This window comes from Nicotiana tabacum, chromosome 1 (assembly GCF_000715075.1).
Source record: "Nicotiana tabacum cultivar K326 chromosome 1, ASM71507v2, whole genome shotgun sequence".
NCBI lineage: Eukaryota > Viridiplantae > Streptophyta > Magnoliopsida > Solanales > Solanaceae > Nicotiana > Nicotiana tabacum.
This window is the reverse complement of record NC_134080.1, coordinates 35,627,168-35,646,747: the sequence shown is the minus strand read 5'-3', so window position 1 is coordinate 35,646,747 and position 19,580 is coordinate 35,627,168. Positions and strand designations below refer to the sequence as shown.

Sequence of the window (19,580 nt, the reverse complement as noted above, 5' to 3'; positions counted from 1 at the left end):
AAGCGAACCAACTATATGGCTGGATCAACATGTGGTATAACTGTAAGCTAGATGTAAATATATAATATGATGATCTACTAAAGAATCTGACTTAAATATCTGCGAAAAATAGTGAAAGGACTGCAAGTATAAACGAGTAGCCGACAAGGCTAACACATAAAAGTCTACTAATATCTGACTGACTGGTTTATGGTCTATGAAGCCTCTAAAGAATACTGAAAATGCTAACTGTTTACCAGGACAAGGTCCCCGGTATACCTTATTAACTGAAATACTATAATGACTGAAAAAGGGAGGGATAGTGCCCCTAAAGACTGGGGCTCACCAATAGCTGATACGAGATGTCCTAGCAAGCAGAATCGTCAACCTAAAAATTGTTACCTGAATTGCGAGATGCAGGCCCCGGGCAAAAAGGGACGTTAGTGCATTTGAATTGCACTTGTATGTAAAACAACTCAAGAAAAGATTTGTAAATACTGTAACTGAAACTAATAACTGATAACTGAACTAAACATAGGAAGTAAGGTTATGAATACTCCCTCTTCTAAATGATGAACCAATTGTTTATCTGAATAAATAGACTGTGGCTTAAGGCCCTATATATATATATAGGCACAAACAGCGGCCTCGGGCCCGAGTATACGTATACATAATTGCGGCCTCAGGCCAAAATACAGATGTTCAACATTCAGGAACTTAGAATCAGGAACTGAGAATCATACTGCAATACATCATACTGAAATACATCATACCGGAATAATGAATAGGGCTAGATTGAGATGTGTATTCATAATAAGTTGATTTGTCATAATTGAAACTCATAGAATATCGAATTATTATGAAACTATGCCCTATAGAGAATAGAAGCTTTGCTACTATTCATGGAACTAGGCATAATTACTTTCCGAGGAAACTAGTAATAGTCATTATGAATGGGACGTAGGGAGAATCATAAACATTTCCAAATGTAAAGAGTTAGCCTCACATACCTCAATTTTTTCCCTTGGTGATACTACAATGATCGACAACACTAAGAACCTTCAATCTACAATAGCAACATCCAGTGGAACCAATATTAGTAACAAATTCCATAAGTTAAGCCATTTAGGCATAATATCAAACACCTTGTAGGCATAAATCTCTATATCCCATCATCATATATTTAGTTCATCCAACTACTACCATTCATCAACAATTTATCCCACTATCATGATTAACCAATTTATAACTTCCAACATCACATATGTGACCATCCATCCACACCCAACCAATAAAGTTCCATTAAATAATCATCTATTCTATCTCTACCATAATTATGTAATTAAATTGGGAATTTAATGCCTTCCAATCACCATACCAAGAGTTCTATTACTTATTCATACTTATATTCCCTTAATAAATCCATACATGTAATTCTAAAGGTGTAAGATTACCTTTTTGTAAGAAATCTTACAAAAACCTCCTTTGAGTTCTTGAAGAAATTTCTTGAAGATCTATATATGTTATGTGTAGATTTCATTAATACTAGTGTAGAAATGATGGAATTTTACATCAAGATAATAGGGATTTTTACCTTGAAGAGGGTAGGAGTTGGTGCTCTTGAGTGGGTGAAGAAGAACCCCAAGCGTCGTCCAAATAGAATGGGAAAATGAATCCCGAAATTGTGTTTATAAGCTCAGATTCCGGACGCGGACGTGGATGCTTAGCATCCTAGCAGTCCTCCGCTCAGGAGCTCGAATGCTACGCAGATCTATCGAAGCACTTCACTGCCAGTCCTTCTTTTCGGATGCGGCCTCGGATGCTTCGCATTCGTGCAGTCCTCCGCCAGTCTTTGGTAATTTTATCATAACTTCTTGTAGAAAAGTCTAAATGATGAAGGTTTGAAAGTAGACTCAAAGACCTTTAATTTGATAGGTTATGCATCATCTAACACCTTATATATATGTAGATATGCTCGTCGAAAGTATGGTCTTGTACGCACTCATTTGGAATTTTAGTCTATCATATAATTTTCCGGCTTGGCTAAGACTTAGGTCTCTCCTTGGACCCTAAATCACTTATGATATGCCTCATACACTTATTATCATAACAAATTGATTACCACCATGTTAATACTCATTTAATGCATCCACAACAAATTCAAATTTACGGGGTGTTACAGTAATGATTAGCAAGATGAATTCTTGATTAAGAATTGAGTGAATATGATGGCTAATGACCATGTAAGAAGCCACTTGGATTGTAAGAAGCCATGATAGATTTGCATATCTATCATGGAGACACATGATAGATTTGCATAGCCACTTGTCGAAGTCATTCAACACTTAACTTTAAGGCTTCATGCAAGAAGCCACTTGGAAATAGATAGAATATTTAAAAAATAAAAAGACACATGATTATTGGTTGTAAATGGATTTTCAAAAAGAAATTTTTGACTTTGCATTATAAATAATACCAACAATAAAGACAGAGCAAGTATTTGAATTTTATAGGTTCTAGATGCTAAGATAATGACATTAGGTGTTAATATCTGGTTTATGAATAATGATATTTGTTCATATTTAGTTAATTTTTTGATACAAAATAAAAAAATTATACTATAGTTATTACCTAACCTTCTAGCTCCGCCTACAATTAATGAAAAATAGCATACAAGGGAGATCACCATTATAATTAAACATATTTGTTTTTTTTTCTTTTTTTCATATGTTGTTTAACATCTATCCTCTTAAATATTTATTTTTAAATAGAGGAGACTCAAGAAGCTCTACGTGATTCTGATGGAAAATGCGAAGTGGAAAACTCACCAAGTCGTTATTGGACACAGCAAAGTATGGGTACACAAACAATGGTGAGTATTTCAATATGCATTAGAATGTTCATATTATAAGTACGTAATCAAGAGAACTATTGTTGAGAGATTATAATTTGTTAAATTCAGGGTGTGTTTGGTATGAAGAATTTTTTTTTGAAAATCAATTTTTAATTTTTTTTTCCGGGTTTTGTTGACTTAAATTTTTTGAAAAGTCCTCCAATTGAAGAAATATTACTTACTTACCAAAAGGAGGAAAAATATTTTTCAAAACTCTTTCTCAACCTTACTCACCCCTCACCCCGCGCCTGTGCCCACTCCCCCCACCCCCCATCCCCACATCGTCACTGCCACTCCAACTCCTAAACTCTGACCTACCACCATCCCCCGCCCTTATCCATTTCGTCTCATACAGTGTTTGCTTAAAATATATATTTTTCAAAAATATTTTTTGCTACCGAATCAATCGCCAAAAAATAAGTATGAAAATCACTTATTTTTCAAGAAAATAGTTTCCTTCGTACCAAAAACACCCTTAAAGATAGTAGAGCACCTGTTTTTTTCCCGCAGCATTTTCAGTCAGCCTCATAAAACCAAAAGCAGTAATATAATAATCTAGAGTAAATCCAGAATTTCAGATATGGTGCAAAACTGCAAACTATATAAGGGAAAAACATATGCATAATAGTGACTTACTATATCTATATTATATTAAAAGGAGAGTAGTGAAGCATGTGGTTAAGCCAAGTGGCAAGCTAAAAAGAAGCCACTTGGCAATTTAAAGACAACATTAAAAATTTGAATCATAAATGGAAACATAATTAATGGAAGTAGTTAATGAATCTTATACTTAATCTAAATAGATCTTAGACAAATTTAATCTATATATCTACATTTAAATTTATATTTATAAGTATATTTATATCTATATTGATTCACCCATAGATTATTTTTTTATTAGCTAGAGATATTGGAGGTAAAAATTAATTAAAAATTCTAATCGAAAAAAATAAAAAAATATAGAAAGACGTAATTGAGATAACCTACGACTATTTATACATTAGAGTAAGTTAAAGTATAAAATAAAATTAAAATTTACTTAAGTTATTAAAGATATATTGAGTTTAAAAATTAAATAAATTCAAGCAGCAAAATAAGATCTTAAATAAAGTATATAAATTATTTATAAGGTAAGAAAAAACTTAAATAATCAGTAAAAAAATATTTTAAAAATAAGAATAATAAAGTCATATTAATATTGATAAATCGGGCAAACGAATATTTTATACGTAAATATTACTACAACATTCAGATATAATGTGTTCAAACAATTAAGAAAATATTTTTTTATTAATATTTGAATTGAGTACAGTAAGTTTAAGTTTGAAAGTATAACATAATTCTTTAAAAATGTAGTCAAATATAGAAAATAGAATAATAAAACTTATTTGAATTTGAGAAAGTTTTTAAATTTTTATCTATATTATATTAGAATGAATGTAGTAGAAATAAATATTAAATTCAAACAAGCTAATAAAAATCCACATGACAATGTAATAATATTAGGTATTTAATAATATAATATCAAAAATAAATAATAAATATAGAAAAAATAAAATTCAGATTTTTTATCATAGAGAAGAAGGGTAAAACTTATTTACATTTGAGATGGGAAAGTTTTTTATATTATGATAAGAAAATTCATAATATGGATAAGTCCACGTAACTCAAGTCTAATGAATAAAATTAAAAACTAAAAATATTGAATAATAGAAATAAATTAGAGATAATATGAGATATTTATAAATCATAAGTTTAAAAAATAAAATAAATTAAATATACAATGCTTAAAATCTTATTAAAATTTAAATAATTTAAAATTTTCGAGCAATATTTTTAAAACAAAATAAATATTTATTTTATGATTAGAAATTATATATTTATCTATATTATATTAAAGAATAGTAGATTATAATGATATTAAAAAAATTATAAGTTAATGAAAAGCCACATAAAACGTAATAAGACTATATAATAGATTAAAATTTGCAAAATTATTAAAAAATTATTATTAGAAATGAAAGGGAAAGGCTATTTGAATTTGAAATTAGAAATTTATTAAAACTACGATTAGAATGTCCAAACTATGGATAATATCACGAAATTGAAGTCTTATTTATGAAAAAATATTAAAATAGAAAATAAATTTCTAATATAGGTAATTTTACTAATAAAAATTAAAGATTAAATTTGTATTAAATCTAAAAAAGAAAGAAAATTTACGTAAGAAATAAAATGATAATGAAAATATTACTACAACATTAACATATAATGTGTTCAAACAACAAAGAAAATATTTTTCTATGATTAATATCTGAATTGAGTGCAGTTAGTTTAAGTTTGAATATATAGTATAATATTTTAAAAATGCGGTCCAATTTAGAAAATAGAATGATAAGAATTATTTGAATTTGAGATGAGATTTTTTTTATTTCATAAGTTTTTATTTTTTAAAATATTATGTAAAGAAATAAAATGACAATAAACATATTACTACATATATATAATATGTTCAAACAATTAAGAAATTATTTTTCTATGATTAAAATAAAATTTTAATAATATAAATAACTTTCTAATATAGGTAATTTTACTAATGAAAATTAAAAATTAAATTTGTATCTTAAAGTTAAAAAAAAAAGTAACTGCATCGAATACAAAAATAATTATAAGAGAACTCAATATATTTGTAACATAATCATCAAATATATGTATTAATATTTTAGACTAATTCAATTTTACAATTTAAAATAAAATATGATATTGTCACACCTCCTTTTTGCGCGCCCGGCCCCGAAGGGTTAAATGCGCGAGGGGAGTTTTTCCAATTTAAGTGACAATATTCGAAATGGGATTATTTATTTAATTCAGAGTCGCCACTTGGGAAAGGTTTGGCTTTTGGTGTCCCAAGTCACCGGTTTATCTTGAATCCCAAATCGAGGAAATTTTCGACTTTTCCAAATGAAGTCTGCGAACCAGAAATTCTAAGTAAGGAATTCTGTTGACCCGAGGGAAGGTGTTAGGCACCCTCGAATCCCGTGGTTCTAGCACGGTCGCTTAAATTGTTATAATGGCTAAATATCTGATTTAAATACAATGTTATGACTTACATGCTTTTATTAAGTTTAAACCGCTTTATCATTATCACTTATTTTTTTTATAGAATTGCAACGTCGTGAAAATGCATCTCGAACCACGTCACAATCAATGCGCCCGTGATCGTCAACACATTTTGACTTCGTTGAGATTTGGATTTGGGTCACATCAATGTGCACCCGAATTTAAGAATATGATTTAATTAAGCCGCGCCTAAAGAGCCTAACGCGTTATTATTTTTTGAGAAGGCCATGAGATTCACTAAACGGCCTAGCCTGAATTCTAAATATTTATTATGATTATTTATCGAGGGCCCCGCAATTTTGCATTTTTATTTGGCGAGGCTCGTCTCTATTTTAGAAAGGATATCCTAAAGTGGCTACATTTCTAATACATTTGTCCCTAAAACTAGAAGAAGAGGTACATGCTAATTTAATTATATGCTTTGGCCTGATCCAGATTCTTATGATTAATTATTTACAAAGTTAAGAAAACATTATACTTTAATGGAAAAATGCTTTAATTTGACAAGAAATCACATACGAGCTAACGAAATATAACACTTAATCCGAACAATTCTTGAGTTGACCTTAACTAAACTTATTTAGGCTAGATTAAAGGATTTAGCTACTAGATATTGTTACTAATGGGACTTTGAATGTGACCCTATGTACTGCCTAACGGAACCCAAAAAAAAACTAAATGAAACAGAAACAGCATTGTATAAGGTCAGAGTATACATACCCCGTACTAACAAACAACTACCGAACTAAAACACAAAGGGCTAAACTCAGTCGAGTATCAGTACATACTTTCATACTATTGAATTATAAACTAATCAATTTTTACAGACCCGTTAATGTACCATGAATATTACAACAAATACTTGAACTTCTTCAACCTTTTTCATTTCATGCTTTCGAACTGTTTCAGTTACATCACTATAGGGACTCGAAATGTGTACCTGGAATGCTGGAATGCTGAAATGCAAAGAAGAAGAGGAGAATAACAGGGAAGATCAGCAGCAGCAGGAGTCAGAGTAACAGCAGTAATCAAAACAACACAGCAGAGCAAATTCTATTGCAAGGGATGGAACTATGGTTGAAGAGAAAATAGCCAAATGATAGCAGCACACAGTGTGGTGGAAACAGAACTCCAGACAATCCAATTCCGAGATACACCAAATGCAACAAAACACTGCCAGTAATCTCGATTGAAACTTAGAAGAAGCAATACTACCTAACAAATTGACAACAGATGAACTTCAGACAGACAAAACTAAGTTTCTGATTTCCTATCTATTTTATTTTTTCTTGCTCTCTTTCTATTTCTGTATATATGTGTATCTATGTATGTCTCCAAACCTCTCTTCTCAGATCTCTCCCAGTTCTCTCTGTCTGTCTGTGTGTGTCAATGTGTGTGTATCTCTATGTCTATGTGTGTATATCTTTCTTAGAACTTCAGCTCTCCTTCTTCTTAATTCCCCTTTTTTTCTCACAATTTCCCTCTGTCCCCCTCTTATGTGTGTCTGTCTCTCCTCCTCTCTCTCTCTCAATGTGCCTCCCTTTTATAAGCCTTAACATCACCCCTTTTACAGCTTGATAGACAATTAGAACACCCTCACATGTGCTCTCTTATTTTCAGATTCCACTTACTATTTAAATAAGAACACAACCCCATGATATTCCCTGGCAGACTTACCTTTAAGTAAGGTTTAATATTTCTAAACTAAAGCAGGATGTGGGCAGCATGGTATAATCTGACAGCATATGCTGTCAAACTATTTCAAATGTAACAAAGGCCTTTATGCCCATGTTGTGCACAAGTGCACATGCCCTCCAATTCTGACTGCAGCTAAACAAAACCAAACTTTTTATATTTCTGATTCAGATTAACAACTATAAGTAGCTAAATTCAATTCCTAACTGATTCAGACAATGCTTAACAGAAGCAGATCAATTTGTTTATTGTTCAAACATCTGAAACTAATTGACGACACATGTCGACTCGAATATATTAGTTATAACACATACAATCAAAACCAAAATCAGACATTTAACAGTATAGGACACATGATTCGAATTGTATTGACTAAGCAGAATTGTGCCCGGGGAATCAGTTAATCAGTTCAAATTTGAAATTTAACTAATTGCACAATAAATACATACATACATATTATCAGAACAAGTAGAAGAAGAAACTCAATCAAACAACAAAGGTTCGGGCAAGGTGGATAGGACACAGTTAATAAAACTCGAAACACAGATTTCACAAAACATGAACAGCTTTTAGAACAATCGCATGGACTAAAACAAATAAAGAAAAGAAAGCAAACTCGCCTTAAAACCCGAAAAATCAAAAGCCTTAACTTGGATTCGGATAGACCTTTCTTAAGGCCGAACGGACTTTAATCGAAGTGTTTCTCAGAAGTGTTTCTCAGATGAGAAACACTTCGATTAAGGTCCATTAGACCTTAATCTCTTCGGCTTGAACAGATACGGAACATGCACGGAGAAACCTAGGGTTCAAAAAAAATTAGATCTGGGATTCGTGTTTCCCTGGTTAGATTCGGACCAAACCAAGCATGGTTTGGTCACGGGGAGGGGTCTGGGGACTGTCTGGTGTGAAGTTGAGGTTGATTGGTGTAAATCGGGTTCCAACTCGAATCTTCAAATAAAGATTCGAGAAGGTGGGAAGGGATTCGAACTAAACGGCCAACAGATCAATGTTTAGGGCGGTGAGGGGGTTCTATGGTGTTAAGGTGAAGGCCACCGGCGTTCATGCCGCCGGCTTTCATGGTGAAGGTGTACAGAGGCGGCTCTAGGGTTTGGGGTTCTTGTGAAGACGATGAAGGCTGGGGTTCGGATAGGGGGGCAGGGTAATGTTATGAGTTTATATAGTTAGTGGGTAGGTGGATCTTGGCCGTTGGATGAGATGTGATGAAGGGCCAGGATCCTTTGACTAACAGGGAACGGCGTCGTTTCAAGGGTAAAGGGTTGGGGTCGGTCCGGGTGAGACGGGTCGGGTCTGTTAGTGGGTTCGGGGTGAGAGATCTTGGCCGTTGATCTTTCAGAGATCAACGGCTCAGATCAGCCTGGATAAAAACGACGTCGTTTGTATGTTCTCGAAGTAGGCTAGTTACGGACCGGACAGGCCTGGGTTTTGGGCTGAGTTTGTTTGGGCCAATTTGTTTAAAATTGGCCCAAGTCCGAAAAAAGATTTTTTTTTATTATTTTTTATTTTAAAAACAAAACCTACGTAAATCAAATTAAAATTAAATAAACACTTAATACAATTATTTGCACACATATTAAAATATTTTAAAACAGGTAAAATCAAACAAAAACAAAATCACGGACAAAGATGCCTATTTATGATTTTCTATTTAACAACCGGATTACGGTTCAAATTATGCATGACACATACATTTTTTGTATTTTGTTTTAATAAAAAATAAAAAAGGGCAAAAATCATAAATAATTAACAAAGTGCCATGTAAAATCCAAATTTGTACAGCAGGACCATTTGTTATTATTTTTTTTATTCTTTTGGAGCGATTGTCGCGCAAGACAAAAATCACGTGCTCATAGCTGCCCCTCTTTGTTCGGAAACACGAAGGGTTTTCGTGCAAAGATAAAGTGAGCGGATATGAGCGATTTTTGCCTATGGACTACTCCGTGTGAAACATGTTTTGAAAGTTTTGACCGAATCTTGCTTCAAAGATTTCCTACATATCCCGGGCTAAACAGGAATCAGGTCAATGTAGTTCGGAAAGCTTTGGTAGTCGGGGCTACCATGGGATTGCAATGCTTGCTGTTACTGCTGTTGATGTTGTTACCGCTGCTTTACTGACCGCCTTATTAATACCAAAGAAAAATTGAAACTGAACTAAACACTTATATGCATGTCAACTGCTAGTTACAAGATTCCTATCTATGATTCTTTTGCGACTTGATCTTGGGTCTTAGCTGATTCTGCTTGTAGACTCCGATCTGAATCTTGATGCTTGCAAGTTGTAGGCGCCTATTTATTTCTGCGATACTGAATAGGACGGGGTTGGTAGAACTCGGGACCTTGATCAAATCTTGGAGCGATCCGCCTTCCATTTTCTCCGGTGTCTCGGGACATCTTTTTTCTTTTTCTTCTTAGATTCTGAGTTGAGACTCATCTTGTGGGTCGTTTCGATCCGTGTGGCTCGAGGTTAGACCTGCGGGAAAAACAAATGAACGAAATTTTCTGCCCCAGTTTCACTAGGAAAATTTTGTGAATTATTTGCCAGGAAGTTCATAAAATTGATGAAAGAGGATATGCATGCTCAGTTCAGGGTTGGAGCCCTAATATCGACTAGCTGGGGAAAGGTTCAGTTTAGAGTTGAAACTCTAATACTGACCAACTGGGGAAAAGTTCAGTTTAGGGTTTAAAACTCTAATGCTGACCAAAGGAAAAATTCAGTTTAGGGTTTAAAACTATAATGCTGACTGAAAGGGAAAGGTTCAGTTTAGGGTTTAAAACCCTAATGCTGACTGAAAGGGAAAGGTTCAGTTTAGGGTTTAAAATCCTAATGCTGACTGAAAGGGAAAAGTTCAGTTTATGGTTTAAAACCTTAATGCTGACTGAAAGGGAAAAGTTCAGTTTAGGGTTTAAAACCCTAATGCTGACTGAAAGGAAAAGTGCAGTTTAGGGTTTAAAACCCTAATGCTGACTACATGGAAAAGCTCAGTTTAGGGTTTAAAACCCTAATGCTGGCTGAATGAAAGAGTTTAGTTTAGGGTTTAAAACCCTAATGCTGACTAAAGGAAAAATTCAGTTTAGGGTTTAAAACCCTAATGCTGATTGCATGGAAAAGCTCAGTTTAGGGTTTAAAACCCTAATGCTGGCTGAATGGAAAAAAGTTCAGTTTAGGGTTTAAAACCCTAATGCTGATTGCATGGAAAAGCTCAGTTTAGGGTTTAAAACCCTAATGCTGGCTGAATGGAAAAAGTTCAGTTTAGGGTTTAAAACCCTAATGCTGACTAAAGGAAAAAGTTCAGTTTAGGGTTTAAAACCCTAATGCTGACTAAAGGAAAAGTTCAGTTTAGGATTTAAAACCCTAATGCTGACTGAAGGGAAAATTCAGTTTAGGGTTTAAAACCCTAATGTTGATTGCATGGAAAAGCTCAGTTTAGGGTTTAAAACCCTAATGCTGATTGCATGGAAAATCTCAGTTTAAGGTTTAAAACCCTAATGCTGGCTAAAGGAAAAAGTTCAGTTTAGGGTTTAAAACCCTAACGCTGACTAAAGGGAAAATTCAGTTTAGGGTTTAAAACCCTAATGCTGATTAAAGAAAAAATTCAGTTTAGGGTTTAAAACCCTAATGCGGACTGCATGGAAAAGCTCAGTTTATGGTTTAAAACCTTAATGCTGGCTGAATGGAAAAAGTTCAGTTTAGGGTTTAAAACCCTAATGCTGACTAAAGGAAAAATTCAGTTTAGGGTTTAAAACCCTAATGCTGACTGCATGGAAAAGCTCAGTTTAGGGTTTAAAACCCTAATGCTGGCTGAATGGAAAAAGTTCAGTTTAGGGTTTAAAACCCTAATGCTGACTAAAAGGAAAAATTCGGTTTAGGGTTTAAAACCCTAATGCTGACTGCATGGAAAAGCTCAGTTTAGGGTTTAAAACCCTAATGCTGGCTGAATTGAAAAAGTTCAGTTTAGGGTTTAAAACCCTAATGCTGACTAAAAGGAAAAATTTAGTTTAGGGTTTAAAACCCTAATGCTGACTGCATGGAAAAGCTCAGTTTAGGGTTTAAAACCCTAATGCTGGCTGAATGGAAAAATTCAGTTTAGGGTTTAAAACCCTAATGCTGATTGAAAGGAAAAATTCAGTTTAGGGTTCAAAACCCTAATGCTGACTGCATGGAAAAGCTCAGTTTAGGGTTTAAAACCCTAATGCTGGCTGAATGGAAAAAGTTCAGTTTAGGGTTTAAAACCCTAATGCTGACTAAAAGGAAAAATTCAGTTTAGGGTTTAAAACCCTAATGCTGACTGCATGGAAAGCTCAGTTTAGGGTTTTAAAACCCTAATGTTGGCTGAATGGAAAAATTCAGTTTAGGGTTTGAAACCCTAATGCTGATTGAAAGGAAAAATTCAGTTTAGGGTTTAATACCCTAATGCTGACTGCATGGAAAAGCTCAGTTTAGGGTTTAAAACCCTAATGCTAGCTGAATGGAAAAAGTTCAGATTAGGGTTTAAAACCCTAATGCTGACTAAAAGGAAAAATTCAGTTTAGGGTTTAAAACCCTAATGCTGACTGCATGGAAAAGCTCAGTTTAGGGTTTAAAACCCTAATGCTGGCTGAATGGAAAAAGTTCAGTTTAGGGTTTAAAACCCTAATGCTGACTAAAGGGAAAAATTCAGTTTAGGGTTTAAAACCCTAATGCTGACTGCATGGAAAGTTCAGTTTAAGGTTTTAAAACCCTAATGTTGGCTGAATGGAAAAATTCAGTTTAGGATTTAAAACCCTAATGCTGACTAAAGGAAAAATTCAGTTTAGGGTTTAAAACCCTAATGCTGATTAGCTTGGGACAAATTCGAGAACAACAACTGACCTCTTTTTTTTTTGAATTTTCTTGTTTTAGTAAAAAAACAAAAGAGAGTTTCGTGGAAACTTACCTTTCGAGTGAGTTCCTTATTGCCAAGATATTTCTTGTACCCATGTACCTCCTTCTTCGGGCGACACCTGCTTCTTGCACGGTTGTCTTGGATTATACCTGTTTCAACTTTTCAGACAAAGAACAATTATTAGTTTGGAAATGACGGTCGGTTCGGTGACCTAGGTCGTTCCCAGTTGCTTTGTTGCGTCCTCATTCCTGTTGCGAAATCCTGCCCTTGATTTGATTCAAATGGTGAAACTTTTTTGACTTCTCAGGCTTTGTATTTCCAGATTCTGTGATGATTTGCCTCGTAAGGCTCTTTTCTTTTCTCTCTTTTTTTGTCCCGTTTTGCTTGGAGATTCTCAACGGGGATTTTATTGGAGGTGTTCTGTGGGGATTTGTACCAAAGGAAGCCCCGTGGGGGAATATTTACAAAGTGGATTCTTTGTGTGGATTTTTGTACAATGGGGCATGCTGGGGATTTGTTTCGAAGCGGGCTTTCTAGGATTTGTTGGGGTAAGCTTGTTGGGGAATTTTTACAAAGGGACTCGCTGGGGATGTGCTGGGGAAATTCCAACAGGATTTTTTTTTCTACTTTTTTTTTTATTTTTATATTGGGGAGACTCTGTGGGAGGATTGTACAAGGAGAGACTCTGTGGGGATTCGTCCGAAGGCGGACTTGCTAGGGGAAATTTCTCTTTTTCCCTCTTTACTTCGAACGCCATCAAACGTCATGATTCATCAAGTTTGGACAGACGTACCAACGAAATGGGGTGTTTTCCTTCATGAAACGGAACTCCGTGAAAACAAACCTGCCACCTGCCCTCTCCGGTGTATCCTGAACTTGGGGTTAAAACATAAAAGGGATTCAAAAAGAAACAAAGAAAGGATAAAACAAATTTCAGGAAGGAAGTGTCCCTTTTGGGACGAGAAAGACTTATCTGAGGAAGATAACGCTGGCTTTAAATGACATGACATGCTCTTTGTACTGGACGCCTGACCTTCCATGAACTTGCGTTTCTCCGAACCAGAACGGATCTGTAATTCCAAACCGGTGGAACTTTGCCGAGACCTCCTTGGGGTGGAGTCATTCTTTTCGGCCAACAACGCCCTTTGCGGGTTTTCGCCGGCTGACCTCTCTCATTTCTCTTCCTGTAATCGCTTGATAGCACTCTTTGTGAGTTTTTACTAAACAAGCTCTCTCATTTTGGTTTCTCTACTCCCGTCGCCTCGTGGTGCCCGAAGGTTTTCACCGACGAGACTCTCTCATTTTATCTCTCTCAATTCAGAGTGTGCCGGTCTCCATTTGTGACGCTTATTGGTTCCCCACTATCTTTGGTAATTGATTTGAAGGCTTGTGCTTGGTAAAGAGAGGTGGATGATACTAACTTCTAAACTGCTCGACGTGCCCCGGTTTCAATTTCAGGGTGAATGGGATTTTATTGTTGGTGTGACTGAACCTTAGGGAGAGGCTGCCTATGTAACGTAGTTCAGGCCTCAATCAATGTTTTTGTTTTGTTGTTGTTGTTTTTTTTTGTAAGCGGATCAAAGGTTTGTAGAGAGAATTGGGCAGTGTTTGGGGAGTAGTGGGGAATAAAACCTTCATCATTTCAAATGTGTCAAGACTACTGGAGTATAATTCAGACGTAGTATCTCTTGACTGCATCCGCATTTACTGCTGTGTCGGGGTCATTTCCTTCGATATCACCTAAATACAATGCTCCTCTCGGCAATATCTTCCTTATGATGTATGGGCCTTTCCAATTTGGAGCAAACTTCCCTTTTGCTTCCTCATGATGCGGCAGAATACGCCTCAGTACCAGCTGACCTACTTCGAAATTCCTGGGTCGGACTTTCTTGTTGTAAGCACGGGCCATCCTTCGTTGGTACAACTGTCCGTGACAAACCGCGGCCATTCGCTTTTCATCAATCAAAGTCAATTGCTCTAACCGAGTCTTGACCCACTCGCTGTCTTCGATTTCTGCTTCGACAATGGTTCGAAGCGAAGGAATTTCTACCTCTGCCGGTATTACAGCCTCGGTCCCATAAACCAAAAGATAAGGAGTCGCTCCTACTGATGTGCGTACCGTAGTGCGATACCCCAACAATGCAAATGGTAACTGCTCATGCCACTGTCGGGAACTTTGGATCGTTTTCCTCAAAATCTTCTTGATGTTTTTGTTCGCCGCTTCCACAGCACCATTGGCTTTCGGCCGATAAGGAGTAGAATTCCTATGCGTTATCTTGAATTGCTCGCATACATCTCCCATTAAGTGACTGTTCAAGTTGGCTGCGTTATCTGTAATGATAGTCGCAGGAATACCGAAACGACAGATAAGATTTGAGTGTACAAAATCCACTATAGCCTTTTTAGTGACCGACTTGAGAGTGACAGCTTCTACCCATTTTGTGAAGTAATCGATGGCAACCAGTATAAACCTGTGTCCATTCGAAGCCTTCGGTTCGATTGGTCCAATGACGTCTATGCCCCAGGCAACAAATGGCCAAGGTGCAGACATGGGATGCTGCTCCGTGGGAGGTGCATGAATCAAATCACCGTGCACCTGACACTGATGACACTTCCGAACGAAGCTAAAGCAATCCTTTTCCATGGTCATCCAGTAATAACCTGCTCGAAGGATTTTCTTTGCTAAGACATACCCGTTCATGTGAGGTCCGCACACACCTGCGTGTACTTCGTGCATGATCTTTCTTGCCTCCTCGATATCGACACATCTTAGAAGATTGAGGTCCGGGGTCCTCTTATACAACAATTCACCGCTTAGAAAGAAACCACTTGCATGCCGCCTAATGGTCCTCTTTTGATCTCCAGTAGCGTACTCGGGGTATTCTTGTGTCTTCAGGAACCTTTTGATGTCATGGTACCAAGGCTGCGTATTTGATCCCGCCTCGATTACATTGCAGTAACCATGTCTTTCCTTGATTTGGATTTCCAAAGGATCGACGTGGGCGTTGCCCGGGTAGGGTAGCATTGAAGCCAAAGTAGCAAGTGCATCTGCCAGTTCATTGTGACACCTCGGGATATACCTGAACTCTATTGATGTAAAGCGCTCGCTGAGGTCCTCCACATGCTGTCGATAAGGGATAAGTTTGACATCCCGAGTTTCCTATTCGCCTTGGGCTTGCCGGATAATCAGGTCAGAATTTCCCATAATCAGTAAGTCTTCGACATCCTGATCGATTGCCATATGCATGCCCATGATGCAGGCTTCATATTCAGCTGTATTATTTGTGCAAAAGAAACGAAGTCTAGCTGTGGCGGGATAATGCTGACCAGAAGGCGAGATCAAAATTGCCCCAATCCCTACACCCTTGGCGTTCACAGCTCCATCAAAGAACATCTTCCAAACATGAGCTTCCTCCGAGACCACTTCTACGGTGTTTACTTCTTCATCTGGAAAGTAGGTATCCAATGGCTCGTATTCCTCATCGACCGGATTTTCGGCCAAATGATCTGCTAGCGTCTGGGCTTTCATTGCCGTGCGAGTGACATAGACTATGTCGAATTCCGTAAGCAAGATTTGCCATTTAGCCAGTCTCCCAGTAGGCATTGGTTTCTGAAATATATACTTCAAAGGATCCAACCTGCTTATGAGGAATGTAGTGTGGGCTTGGAGATAATGTCTCAGCTTTTGAGCAACCCATGTGAGAGCGCAGCATGTCCTTTCCAGCAGAGTGTATTTGGCCTCGTAGCCGGTGAATTTCTTGCTCAAGTAGTAGATTGCTTGCTCCTTCTTTCCGGTTACGTCGTGTTGCCCGAGGACGCAACCGAAAGAGTTCTCCAAGACTGTCAGATACAAGAAAAGTGGCCTCCCCGGTTCTGGAGGGACCAAGACTGGGGGATTCGAAAGGTATTCTTTGACTTTATCAAAGGCTTCTTGACACTCAGTTGTCCATTTAATCGCCGCATCTTTCCTTAACAGCTTGAATATGGGCTCACACGTGCTTGTCAGCTGGGCAATAAACCGACTGATGTAGTTCAACCTGCCCAACAGACTCATCACGTCTTTCTTTGTTCTCGGGGGAGGTAGATCTCTGATGGATTTTATCTTAGTTGGATCTAGCTCGATACCTCTCCTGCTTACGATGAAGCCCAAAAGTTTGCCCGACGGAACTCCGAAAGCGCATTTGGCTGGGTTCAGCTTCAAGTCATACTTCCTTAATCTCTCGAAGAATTTCCTCAAGTCTTGGATGTGATTATCCTGCGTCCTGGACTTGACTATCACGTCGTCCATGTACACCTCTATTTCCTGATGCATCATGTCATGGAAAATGGCAGTCATGGCCCTCATGTAAGTAGCCCCAGCATTCTTCAAACCAAATGGCATGACCCGGTAACAGTAGGTGCCCCAAGGCGTGGTGAAAGCAGTTTTCTCGGCGTCCTCTTCATCCATCAATACCTGATGATATCCAGCGTAACAATCTACGAAAGACTGTATCTCGTGTTTGGCGCAATTATCGACGAGGATGTGGATGTTGGGCAGCGGGAAATTATCTTTAGGACTTGCTCTGTTCAGATCTCGGTAATCTACACATACCCGAGTTTTCCCGTCCTTTTTTGGTACTGGAACCACATTCGCCAACCATGTTGTATATTGGACTACCCGAATCACTCCCGTTTTCAGTTGTTTGGTGATCTCCTCTTTAATCTTGTCACTGACCTCAGTTTTGAACTTTCGTTGCTTTTGTTGAACTGGAGGACAATCAGGATGAATCGGCAATTTATAAACCACTAGATCAACACCTAGTCCCGGCATGTCATCATACGACCAAGCAAACACGTCTTTAAATTCAAAAAGAAGTTGAATTATTGCCTCTCGCGTTTTCTTGTCCGTGTGAATGCTTATCTTGGTCTCCCGGATTTCTTCCGGGGTTCCTAAATTTACCGATTCAGTATCATTCAAATTTGGCTTAGGTTTATTCTCGAAATGTTCCAACTCTCGGTTTATTTCCCTAAAAGCTTCTTCCGCATCATATTCTGGTTCTGGGTTCATTAATTCGCAGTTAAATAGCTCATTGTGATCTGGGCATGAAATCCGCAAGCATGTCATATTTAAAGCCGCATTATTATAACTGAAAAGAAAGATAAAAGGAAAAATAACAAAAATCAGAACAAAAGAAAGAATGGGAAAGCAACGATGATGATTTTTTTTATTTTTCTTTGGGAAGTTGGAAGACAACACCGTTTACAACTTAGGAATTCAAAACAACAATTGAAAGGAAGAAAACGTTCAAGTTATGTCCTGGAGATAACTTGTGACACAGGAAAGGTGGCAGGACAGGTCTACCCGGACTTCCGTTTAGTCGGGAATGGCGTGGCCTCCCAGTTTTGAAGTTTGGCGTTCGGCCCCACGTACATCATCTCAGCAATGTTTGTGCCTTCACCTGGTTGAACCATGTGGACCTCGTAGAGCATATTTCTCATCGCCCCACATATCTCCTCGATTTCCTCAGCTGTGAAGACCTCATCATCTTCTTCTTCAGCGTACCTTGGCCTGATGAAAGTTGCATATAAATCCGGCAGTGGTCGAGGTAACTTCCAACCCTCATTTTTTCTTTTCTTTGCCCACTCTTCGTCTGCTGGAGTAGGTTTGAAACCTAGTCCAAAAAGTTTCTTGGTGACTAGCAAGGTAATGGGTTCTGTTATTCCCTGAAGGGTTCGTCCAAGCCCCTTCCCTGGCATGAATCCGTGCCGGATCATCTCTTTAGCCACCATAACCGAGGCGTTAGACAAGAAAGGCTGGGGCAGGGTATTCCCTCTTCGTGCTGCTCTGCCAGTACAATCTCAAAAGCTTGATAGACCGTATGTTCGCTCCCTTCTCTCGGTTCCAGATATGGAATGGATGGGTCCCGATAAATAGCATGCTCGTCTTCCCCATGGACCACAATCTCTCGGTCTTCGTACTCGAACTTCACCATCTGGTGAAGAGTGGAAGGCACGGCTCCTGCCGCATGGATCCAAGGTCTGCCAAGGAGAAAATTGTAGGACGTATCCATGTCGAGCACCTGAAAGGTTACTTGAAATTCGACTGGTCCTATGACCAATAACAGGTCTATTTCTCCCATGGTATCTCTCTTGATGCCGTCGAAAGCCCTTACGCAAACATTGTTGGGTCGGATTCTTCCGGTCCCAATTTCCATTCTTTGTAGCGTGGAGAGCGGGCAAATGTCAATGCCTGAGCCCCCATCCAACATTACCCGCTTGACATAATAGTCTTCGCATTTAACTGTTAGATGAAAAGCCTTGTTGTGTGCCGCTCCTTCCGGGGGTAGATCGTTCTTGCTGAAAGAGATATGGTTGACGGCGAAGAATCTTTCTGTCATCCGCTCTAATTGTTCCACCGAGGTTTCAACTGGCACATATGCTTCATTCAGGGTCTTTAGTAAGATCTTTTGATGCTCGGTCGACCTCATTAACAATGACAGCATGGACACTTGCTCGGGGTACTTGCGCAGTTGATCTATCACTTCGTAATCCGGCATTTTCATTTGTTGGAAGAACACTTCCGCTTCTTCAACACTCACGGGCTTCTTTGGCGGGAAGCGCCTTTGTGTGGCGTCGTTTAGTTCTTGGGTATTTGAATACCTTCCAATGAAAGTATTCTCTGGAAGTTCTCCCATGACCTCTTTACCTTTGTACATTACCAAAGTCTTTTGATAATTCCACGGCACTATGGACGGGTTGGTCATTGGCTTTTGTGGCACGCGTCCGATAACCACTGGCTCGTTTAGCCGAGGTGGTTGAATCGTTCCCCGGACCACATAGGCCCCTTTTGGCACGTACATAGGTTTTGTCTTTTTGATTCCGAAGTTCTGCGTCTTCTCAGCTCGACCTCGTGGTATGTAAAGAACTCCATCCTTTACCGGTACCACTTTCTTCTCCACCTTCTTTTCAGGCACTTTCTTTATAGCTTTGGCCTCCTCCCCTTTTTCTGGTTTCTGGTCTGTTTCGGGCCTTTT

The 19,580-nt window shown here is 37.8% G+C and overlaps 1 pseudogene; it reads left to right on the top strand.

The window, feature by feature from the left end:
- LOC107813849 (putative L-gulonolactone oxidase 6) overlaps positions 1-19,580 on the top strand; it is a 44,027-nt pseudogene that overhangs the window by 12,248 nt on the left and 12,199 nt on the right.